The sequence below is a fragment of the Galeopterus variegatus genome, unplaced genomic scaffold (assembly GCF_000696425.1).
Source record: "Galeopterus variegatus unplaced genomic scaffold, G_variegatus-3.0.2 Scaffold8866, whole genome shotgun sequence".
NCBI classification, from domain to species: domain Eukaryota; kingdom Metazoa; phylum Chordata; class Mammalia; order Dermoptera; family Cynocephalidae; genus Galeopterus; species Galeopterus variegatus.
The window spans coordinates 2,593-13,497 of NW_007734977.1; the positions used below are offsets into that span (position 1 = coordinate 2,593).

The window sequence follows — 10,905 nt, forward strand, 5'->3', positions numbered from 1 at the left end:
AGACAAGTCTCCTTGTGCTTTGGATCGCCATCCCAAGTCCCTATAGGTTAGAAGTTCTGAAGCTACTACTGCCTGGAAGGAAGGGAAGAAACTTTAGATTGTAGAATTATCTTGTCCATAATTTAATGACAACTCCTCATTATGGAGCTAGCAAAATAAATATTTTGTGATTCTTAACCTGGGTCTAGGATGGTTCTACTCCCAAAAGATATGAATGGCAAAAGGAGAAGCATTCCTGTTAGTGCTGAAACAAATCCTGAGTTATTGAAAACAAAATGAAATGCTAAATAATGACCTCTATATTAGGAGCTAGCTTCAAATAATATGCNAAAACAAAATGAAATGCTAAATAATGACCTCTATATTAGGAGCTAGCTTCAAATAATATGCTTACTGTTTCACATTCTCAAGCATTGATGTATTATGTATTGATGTATACCAGCTCTCAAAATAGGATGAACATTTCAAGTTGTTGCCCTAGATGGCATTAAAAGGTACTGTTTCACATTCTCAAGCATTGATGTATTATGTACTGGTGTATACCAGCTCTCAAAATAGGATGAACATTTCAAGTTGTTGCCCTAGATGGCATTAAAAGCAATTCCACAGGTACTAAACTTTGACATTCTGAACAAATATGTTGTTCTTCAGAACAGTCTTATACATCTGGCTGGAGAAAGTAATTATAATGCAGGGAACAATGCCATATTCTGCTCCATCGCTTAATCAATTATGTTTCGCCAAGTAATTCATAAGACATATTAGTCATTCTGGGAGCTGACCTCTGCATGGCCTTGCTGACATGGTTAATTAATCTGAACAATGCATGTACACTGCTGAAAATATATACTTTTCTGTTTGGGAGACGGAAACTCCTGACCAAATCCAAGACTGTACATTAAGTTCCGATTTCATCTACGAAGCAATGAAGTGCAGAGACTAGAAAATGACCCAGCAAGTACTTATGGAGACAGATGTTGCCATCTACCTATTACATTGACATTTACCTGAATGAGGTTGGCAGCTGGGTTCCTTCTTTTCTCAAAGTGTTTCTGGCGGTGCTGTTCTTGTACTTTTAATGCAAAACCTGAGCCAAGAATGCCCTGGAACAAAAGACAAAAATAGTACTTTAAAAAAATTTCAAAAGCACTGTTAAATAATACAAATATTAAAAAAACTCTAAAATGGTCTAAGAGAAGACAAATAGTATGTCACCTGTCCACAAACATAGATTTATTAAAACAAATACCGTTTATATCTATTATAGTACCATCAGCCAATGGCAAGTTGTTGGTCAATATTTATAACACTTCTGTTCTTTTGTAAATCAATTAGGCATCACCATTTATTCTCTTGTGGTATAGTAAAAGGCACCATAATTATAAATAAAAATCACAATTAAAAAAATTTTCTTTGTGTGGCTTTCTCCATGACATTTCTTTATGCTTAAGTTAGAGTGACTGGTCTTACCCAGGGATGGAATTTGGAGGACATGAATTCTGGTTTTGCACCAAGCTGGATTTTAAATTTGGGAGAGTTAAAGTCTTGCTGCTGTGGACAAGGGAGTACTTCTAGCACTTCAATGAAACTCTGAAATTTTATTTTCTCCATCCATAAAATAGAGGAGAGGGGAGTGTTTAAAATCTGTCCCTGCTGTAGTCCTTCATGGCGCTATAATTCTACACCTGTCAAAGTAAAAGTAAAAGGGAGAGGGGGACAGTTATCCAGCTGAGACAGATGCTCAGTTTTAAAGATATACAGTAGAAGGTTTTCCATTTTGCCTGTTTGTAGAGTGAAGACAAGAGCATGGGTCACTGCAGAAAACATTCCTACTCTCCTCAGTTATAATCCCACACTTTCAGCATCCCTTACCTTCTTGGTTTTGTCTCACCTATTCAGATTTTGGTGTTGGTAAGATTAGTATCTCCTCCTATGTTTACATTAGTTTTTTGATTACTTTGCTTACCTTCTGCTTATCATCTGATCCACCAAAATTCTGGCTCTTTGATGTTCCCCCCTCTTTTCAGTTTGCTTTGGTCTAACATTTGTGAAATCAAGCAGCTTTGTCTCAGCCTGGGGTTGGCTTTCAGTGCTTGCTAAATTCAGTCTCTGGGCTTTGTCTCTAACTCTTGACTTTATGGGCATAGGATTTGAAGCTCCACTGCTTTCAAGTTTGTGCATTTTACTTGCTAGCTACAAATGATTAGCTTTTAATTAAACTTCAAGGAATCTAATCCTTAGGTTAAAGATGAGCATTTTATAAGCAGTAAGTCAGTATTTGCCACAGGTAAGGAATGGTTGTTTTTCTTTTCTTCATATTTTTTTGAAGCAAAAGATGTTATAGGCTGCCTGGAGAGGTGGTGGGTTTTTCATCTTTAGGAGGTGTTAAGTCTTGGCTGGATGACAACTTGGCTGTGATATTGAGCTCTAGATGGCCTTTAGCCTTCCTTCTTATCTAGGGGTTGCACAATTCTGAGTGCATCTGTTACAATAACCAGACAATAAGTAATGCAATCATGTTTAAAATAATTATATAATAATACTATTTGCTATTAATGAGCAATGATCTAGTGAATTATTAATTAGTGTAAATGACTGTACCATGAAATTAGAAATTACATTGTAGGTTCTGTTTTCCATCTCTTTTTCAGTGACAGTCTCATGTTGTCTGAGATCTCCGCCTCACATAGGTTGGGAATGCACAAACAAAGCCTTATAAAAAATTGGTCTCTATGGTCTGGGTTGTAGATTTAAACAATATTTCCCTCTGTTTAGAGGTTATAAAAATGGCCCTCCATAAGTGTGAAAGTCTAATTTAATGAAAAGATTTATACAAGTTAAAGGGTTTACTAAGTGTATATAAGCTTTATAAAAAATTGGTCTCTATGGTCTGGGTTGTAGATTTAAACAACATTTCCCTCCGTTTAGAGGTTATAAAAATGGCTCTCCACAAGTGTGAAAGTCTAATTTAATGAAAAGATTTATACAAGTTAAAGGGTTTACTAAGTGTATATGCACATGCAATATAATAATATAATGCAATATAATGTTATATGTAAGTGAATTATTACACCATTTTACAACTGGATAGTTTTCACCCACCATGGCGCTCATTTAAATAAACTTGCTCAATACTAGGGTTACAAGGAAATATAAAGACAGGACAGACCTTGATAGTTCAAAATCAAAAGTGGTCTGTGAATATGAGGGTACTTCCAAACATTTGTGAAAAATAGAATTAATAGATAATATGAATCTTTCCATGACATTTTTGAAGTACCTCATATAAATATGCTCAAGCCCTTGGTAATTTAGTTAAGTCTTTATGTTGCTAGGTTATGACTAGAACAGAATAAAATTATATTCTATACTATTGGTTTAAGTTCAACATCTAAATTCTTAAATTCCTTTTTATTTGTTTGAAAAATAATGATACTTTTATACGTTGGTATAGGATTTTCATTTTGGAAAATTTTCACAGGTATTATGCTATAAATTTTCATAACTCTGCAATGCACCAAGTCAAGAATCAGTACATTTATATAATGTGAGAGGAAGCAGGTACAGGGAGTGTAAGTAATTATAAGAATATTAGGTGCTGTGACCACTGCCAAAACCTGTGTTTCTGATTTTCTAAGTAATAAAGTAGGTTCTTATAGAAAAAAAATGGCACTCCATCTCCAAATCCAGATTAACTCCAGTCATTTGTAACTCCTAATTTTTTCCTGCTATTTAAAGTCAATTAGGAAAGATAATACAAATCTTCCCACGAACTTTTTGAAGTATCTTTGTATTATACGTACATATATTATGCGCATATGTGTGTATAATCCACTCATATGGAACATAATTCAGATTTTGTAGACACTGAATTAACAGCAATAGCTACCACTTTTGAGCACTTACTATGTGAATGAGGTTCAGAGTTAAATACCTTTTGGAAAATGAAGACAGGCCCTACATAGCACAAATTTAGCATCTTCCAAACTAACTAAAATGTGCTTAAAATCACATTGGCATTGCATAGAAACATATATTAGTAGATAGCAAATGTTTGCTACATATCTCTCGCAGCAGACCGTGCATTACAGTAGTTATTAAACCAGACCTGCTCTTTGTCTCATTATGGCTCCATTCCAATTTTCTTCCACCTTTCTCTTACTACACAGCTCAATGCACCTAAATACAAGTCTGTTAAAATTAAGTCTATTATTATATGTATGCATAACACACACAACACACAACATGGCTTAGTCTTTGAATATATGCAAATTTTTAGAAACTGAGTTCTGCTTTGATTAATTTTCTAAGGTAAGAAGATTCAAATGTTTAGGTTTTAAGTTTTTGTACTATGCTGAGAAGTCCTAAATAAATACCAATTAGATAGGAAATATGTTTTGGTAAACATATTTACTCCTGGTTACTTTCCAGATTAAATGAGCCTAATTTGTACCCCACACATGGCAAACAGGCTATGCTGAAAGATACTTTTTTTTAACAGTTGTTAATATTTTATTATATACAATAATTACATTTGTTAGCATTGCTAATGATTACAGTGGCTAACATTTATTTATTGAATGGTTAACATCTTAAGTTAAACAGAATGAGTCTTTGCACTGAATCTACTAGCTAGATGTCTCAAGGAATTCCATGTTTACAAAACTCAATTTCATTATCAATAAGAAGATATCCTTAGCAGGATTATTTAGCCGGAAGGAAGGGAGTGGTCTAAAGAGGAGAAAGACCTGTTCATCAGGGTGACACAGAGGACGTGGGGCTACCTCTGCCAGCTCAATAGCCCAAGGATGGAGTGGGCCCCAGAGGAAGTGACCCTCTGGTGGAGCTTGGGCAGTGTGGCCTGTGTGAATCTGTGATGTGTAGGACAGTCCTCCTGCAGGAGGACTAAAATGAGGAAAAATGGGGAAACGTTCTTTTGAGGGTAAAATGGGGAAAGGTTTTTTTCTTTCTTGGTCCTCAAGTTTCCTGGGTGGGAGGAACCCCAGACAAGAGTAGCCTATAAATCCACATCTAATTTTCTCAGCAAAATGCCAATGTGTTCTAAATTTCAATAGAACAACACTTTGGCCAGTGGGTGCACAGGACATGGTGATATTTCCAGAGACATTTCTTTTTTTTTTTCTTAAGATATATATCAATCATTTAGTCTTTCATTCAATATATAAAAACTCAGCACCTGCTGTGAGGTTGTAGTAAAAAGAGCCATAATAGAGGCTACTTTTCTTGGCATTGTTAGGAAATGTTCTGTTCTGTGCAAGCAAATTTTTCAGATTTCCAACACGTGTTAGTTTAATTTGCATATAAAAAATTGTAATCACTTTATTGGAAACACTTCCAAGAATAACTACATAGTCTCTGACATGTAACCTATCACGGCCACAGAGTTTAACTCCCTGTGATGGTCTAGAATTCCATCACGGGGACCAAGTATTTCCCTGTGTCGGATGAAGTCAGCTTCCAGAGGCGGACTGACACTAAAGCTAACTGGCCCAGGTCTTTACACAATTTGAGCACTTATGTCTGCTTGCCACGGCCACAGAGTTTAACTCCCTGTGATGGTCTAGAATTCCATCACGGGGACCAAGTATTTCCCTGTGTCGGATGAAGTCAGCTTCCAGAGGTGGACTGACACTAAAGCTAACTGGCCCAGGTCTTTACACAATTTGAGCACTTATGTCTGCTTGTTTCTTACATATTTTCCTTTCCCTCCCTCGCTGTTAGTCTTTCACCATATCCTCCTGTGGTAGTGTTTGTTCTATCAGCCTCCCTTTACATTTGCTGTCTATGATCTTCAAAGAATTGTGAAACTACGTAGGTCAGTTTATCAGAAACTTCTCTAAGACCAGGTTATGAATTAGGTCTCAAGAGCTCCTATGAGGCGCACCTACATCATTGTCTGTTTTAACACCCCAGAGGTTGGCTACTTACTCATTTGTAGTTTTTGCTGGATCACAGAGGTTGCTATATACATGGCTTCAGGATAAATATAAATACAAAAGCAGCAGGTATTTTGTGCCATTATTTTGGGGAAAACCCCAAGACTGCATTTTACTATTTCTAAAGGTATTTTCCTGCAGGGAATCTGATTATTGAGTGAGTCTCTTCTCTGTTCTGGATTGTTGAGGTTGTCAGATGAGTTGACTTTGGATAAGAGACTTTTTTTGACTCTCTTTGTTTTCATCATTTTGCACCAAGAAGCAGGTGTCTCTAGATTCATACCGGTAAAGGGACATTATATTGAATGTTTTCTTCATAACAAGTACTTGACTTACATTACCACACTGGTCTTTACAAAATTTCTCTGGGCACAATAACTCTTTCTCCATTATATTGATGAAGAAATATACTCAAGATTGCTATTTTTTTTTTTTTTTTTTTAAAGATGACCGGTTAGGGGATCTTAACCCTTGACTTGGTGTTGTCAGCACCACGCTCAGCCAGTGAGTGAACCGGCCATCCCTATATGGGATCCGAACCCGGGGCCTTGGTGTTATCAGCACCGCACTCTACCGAGTGAGCCACAGGCCGGCCCAAGATTGCTGTTTGAGATGATCTGTGTCCCTCTGAAATTCAGATGTTGGTGTCCTAATCCCTAACACCTCAGGATGTGACCTTATTTGAAGATAGGGTTCTTATAGAGGTAATCAAGTTAATATAAGGTCATTAGAGTGGGCCCTTATCCAATGTGACTGGTGTCCTTATAAGAAGAAGAAATTTGGACACAGATGAAACGAAGACAGGATGAAGACAGCCATTTACAAGCTAAGGAGGAGGCCTGGAACAGATCCTTCTTTCACGGCTCTCAGAAGGAACTGACCCTGCAACACCTCGATTTTGGCCTTGTAGGCTCCAGAACTGTGAGACAATAATTAGTATTGTTTAAGCCACCCAGTCTGTGGTACCTTGTTACAGCAGCCCTAGCAAAAGAACACAGTCACGAACTTAATATGTGACGAAAACAGAATTCATACTGAGGTCGAATGCTCAAGCATAGGCATGGTCTTTTTGGTCTTTTGTGATTTTGAGTGCTCTGGGGCAGAACCAGCTGATGAATATGGAGTTGGGCACAGAGCATCCTCTGCACTCGTTAACAGGCAGAGGAGGAGCCCTGTGAGCTAAAAGCTGTGGTGCTGGAAGTCCCTATCTGACCTCTCCATCCCTTGGCTTCCTTTGGAGAGGTGCTCTGGGGCCTCTGCTTCTCAGGGGTTTTGCCACAGCATTGGCTTGTGTCTGGTGCAAGGCCAAGGCTATTTCTCTTAAGCACACCTGCTGCCACTGCCTTAACACTCCTTTTCGATGTCTCCCTCAGCCCACCTTGGGTACAGTGGGCAAAAGTGAAAGCTTTGGGATGGGGGCAGATTCTATTATTTTGACCAGTTGCCTTTAAAGAATCAAGAGGATAAAATGACCAGAAAGGCAAGCTTCATCCATTAAGGAGAGAATAATCAGAAGCTTAGGGGAAGATAAATGTGCTCTTCATTTTAATAAGATGCAGAAACTGTTCATTGAGGAAAATCAATGATGACACAAAGAATAAATCATCCCACATTTTTAAAACCCTTTAAGGTCATATGCTTTTCACTCGAATGGATCTGAAGAAGAAAATACTCCACTTGTGCACATCCATCTCTTTGGTAGCACACATTATAAACCAAATTGGAGTGATCGGATTAAAAAGAAGATATCTTTAAATCTTTACAAATATTTTAAATGAATTACTAGTATGTTGAATGAAAGGTGATGCCATCTGAATTATTATTTGGTCATAAAGACCTAGCTAGTGTTTAGGTCTTAGGTGAAGTGTCCCCAAGGGAAGACCATATTTCATAAATTATCCAACTAGATATATTTAGAAAAGTCAACATTATATCAGAACAGTTACATTTGTAAATGATAAAGATATGTTCCCAAGCATACCAAGTTGTGAGAACTCACTCTAGTAAACTTGTAAGACCTAATTTAAACTGCTGTATTGTTGCAAAGATACTCACGGCAGGAAGTGCAAAGAAAGAAATGCCAAGGAGCGCAAAGCCTGCAGAAAGCAATCTTCCCAGCCAAGTTAGGGGAGTTTTGTCTCCATAGCCAATAGTTGTCAATGTAATCTAAAAACAAAATAAATAGAACATGCAGCTTAAGTACTTGAGAGGAAAGTTAGGACCTATGCACAGGAGGCAAAGCAACTTTTCCACTAAATCATTATTCAACAAGTCTTGGCGCATTTTATTACTGTGTTTTAATTTTCCATGACGCATAACAGAACTTCTCTTTGTTTAAGAAAAGGAATAACCTACATACTTGTTCTTCTCTTATAACACAGTTTTTTAAATCTTTTCTAAGTGTGTTCAAAGGAAGGTTATTTAAGTAAGTGGATAACCATCACCGATACAGAAATAATAGCACCATGGATTTAGGACTGGATCAGTACACAAAACAATAATTTATCTTAATTAAGGCTGTCCATTCATTACCTTGGCAGGCATTTCCTGAAGATCTGGTGTGTGTAATGCACATATTAGAATTTGTAGTGGAACAAAAAGGAGAGGTACATCGTTCTTATCCTAAGATATTTATGGTGTAGTAAGGGAGACATGTCACACACAAATAATTAAAACATAAAATAGGGTGAGACAAGTATTACGGTGGCTGCACAAATAACCTGCTATGGGAATTAAAGGAACAGATTGATTATTATTGGCTTGAAGAGTCAAGAAGGCTTTATCGGGGAGATTCATCACACTTAGGCTTTGAAGGAGAAGTAACATTCTGAGAGGCAGAAATAGTAAAGAGAGTGATGCAGGGAGGGGAAACAGGTGACCAGCTGCACAGCAGTGGGAACAAATAGGTAGATTCTGGAAAATAAAAGTTTTTCAGCTGGGCTAGAGCATGATGGATTTGAACAAGATTAGTGGCTTTTTCAATTTCTCTCATTAATGTTGTACTTTTCAGTGTACAGGTCTTTCATCTCCTTGGTTAAATTTATTCTTAAGTATTTTATTTTTTTGTAGCTTTTGTAACTGGGTTTGTTCTCTTGATTTCTTTTACAGAAAGTTTGCTGTTAGTGTTTAGAAATGTTACTGATTTTTTGTGTGTTGATTTTGTATTTTGCAACTTTACTCAATTTGTTGATTGGTTCTGTCAGCACACAGTAACAGTGTCATTTCTTCCTTTCCTATTTGGATGCCTTTTATTTCTTTCTCTTGCTTAATAGCTCCGGCAAGGACTTCCAGTACTGTATTGAAGTGGCAAGAGTGGGCATCCTTGTCTTGTTCCAGATTCTAGAGGAAAGGGTTTTAATTTCTCACCACTGAGTATAATGTTAGCTGTGGGCTTATCATATATGGTCCTTATGTGCTGAGGTACATTCCTTCTTTACCTATTTTTTTTTTTTTTGTCATGAAAGGATGTTAAAGTTTGACATATGCTTTTTCTGTATCTAATGAGATGATCTGAAATAAGCCAGGCACAGAAAGACAAATGCTGCATATTCTCAGTTACATGTGGAATCTGAAACAATCGAACTCATAGAGGCAGAGAGTAGAATAGTGGTTACCAGAGGCTGAGGGGTGGGAGAAATGGGGAGATGATGATTAAAGGACAGAAGCCTCAGTCAGACAGGAGATATAAGGTCTTTTTTGAGATCAATTGCACAGTGTGGTGAATACAGTTAATAATTGTGTATCGTACATTTCAAAATCACTAAGAGTAAATTTCAAATGTTCTCACCACAAAAAATAAGTATTTGAGGTGATGGATATGTTACTTAGCTTCATTTAATTATCCCGCATTGTATTCATAAATTATAATGTCACTTTGTACCCCATAAATACATAATTTGTCAATTTACAATTAAAAAAAAGAAAAGGATTAGTGGAAGAGGAGGTTAACTAGACATGCAAAAGCTAGGTCAGGGAGTGTCTTTGAAAAATGGTGAGTGTATCACGTCCCTCCCATGGTCCAGATACTCCAGGGCCTTCCCACATCCCTTAGAACAAAGTCCCAGCTCACCTGCATGGCCTGCACGGGGTTCTGCATGATTGGGCCTTTGCCACTTCCCAGATATGGTCTTCTATCACTCTCTGTCTCATTCTGTTTCTGCCACACCTGCCTTGCTGTTCATCAGCACACCAAGTTCTTTCTCACCTCAGGATCTTTGCACTTGCTGATCCCTTTCTAGATTTCTTACTCCCAAGTCTCCATTCAGTACCTGTTCAATTGTCATCTCCATAGAAAGACCATTCCAGTTACCTTATTTAAGACAGTTCCCTGCCAATGTTTCCCTAAGTCCTTACTCTGATCATTTTTATTCATAGAAGTATCAATANTTTTTTTTTTTCCTTTTTTGTCTTTTTTCGTGACCAGCAATGGATTGCAACCCTCAGTGTCACGCCCGTACCGGACCGGGACCGGCAACGGGATCGCATCCCTCGGTGTTGCACCCGCACCTCGCTCAGCCAGTGAGTGGCCGGTCTGTATGTGGGATCTGAACCCTCGGCGGGAGCGCCGCCGCGCTCACAAGCGGCGCACTGTAGCAGTGCGCCACCGGGCCGGCCCAGCGATAGGTTTTTAAAGCAGTGTGTACAATGTGATCAGAATAGTGCTGTTAGAAACTGAAATTATGGCAGCAAATGTACAGAATATATTAGAACAGGGAGAAATGAGAGGTGAGGAGACCAGATAAGAGAATGTGTGGGAGGGGAAGTAAAGAGACATGTTTAGAAAGTTCAATAGAAACACATTTATTGATTGTCTGGGGTGAAGGGAAACACTAAGCCAACAATGACTTGGAAATTTCAAGGGGAATAACAATATGATAATGAAAAAGAGAAGGTTTTGAAGAGTTTTGTTTTTCAAATAATGGTTTTTTTTTGTGTGTGTGTCCGGCAA

At 37.8% G+C, this 10,905-nt stretch overlaps 1 pseudogene across 1 annotated transcript in view; it reads right to left on the reverse strand.

Moving 5' to 3' along the window:
• Positions 1 to 962: 962 nt before the first annotated feature.
• LOC103608801 overlaps positions 963 to 10,905 on the reverse strand; it is a 60,025-nt pseudogene continuing 50,082 nt past the window's right edge. Inside the window, exons 4-5 of the transcript XR_552092.1 lie at positions 8,013 to 8,123; positions 963 to 1,103 (exon numbers count right to left, since the gene is read on the reverse strand). The product of XR_552092.1 is annotated as a potassium voltage-gated channel subfamily KQT member 5-like (transcript). The remainder of the gene's footprint in view (positions 1,104 to 8,012; positions 8,124 to 10,905) is intronic.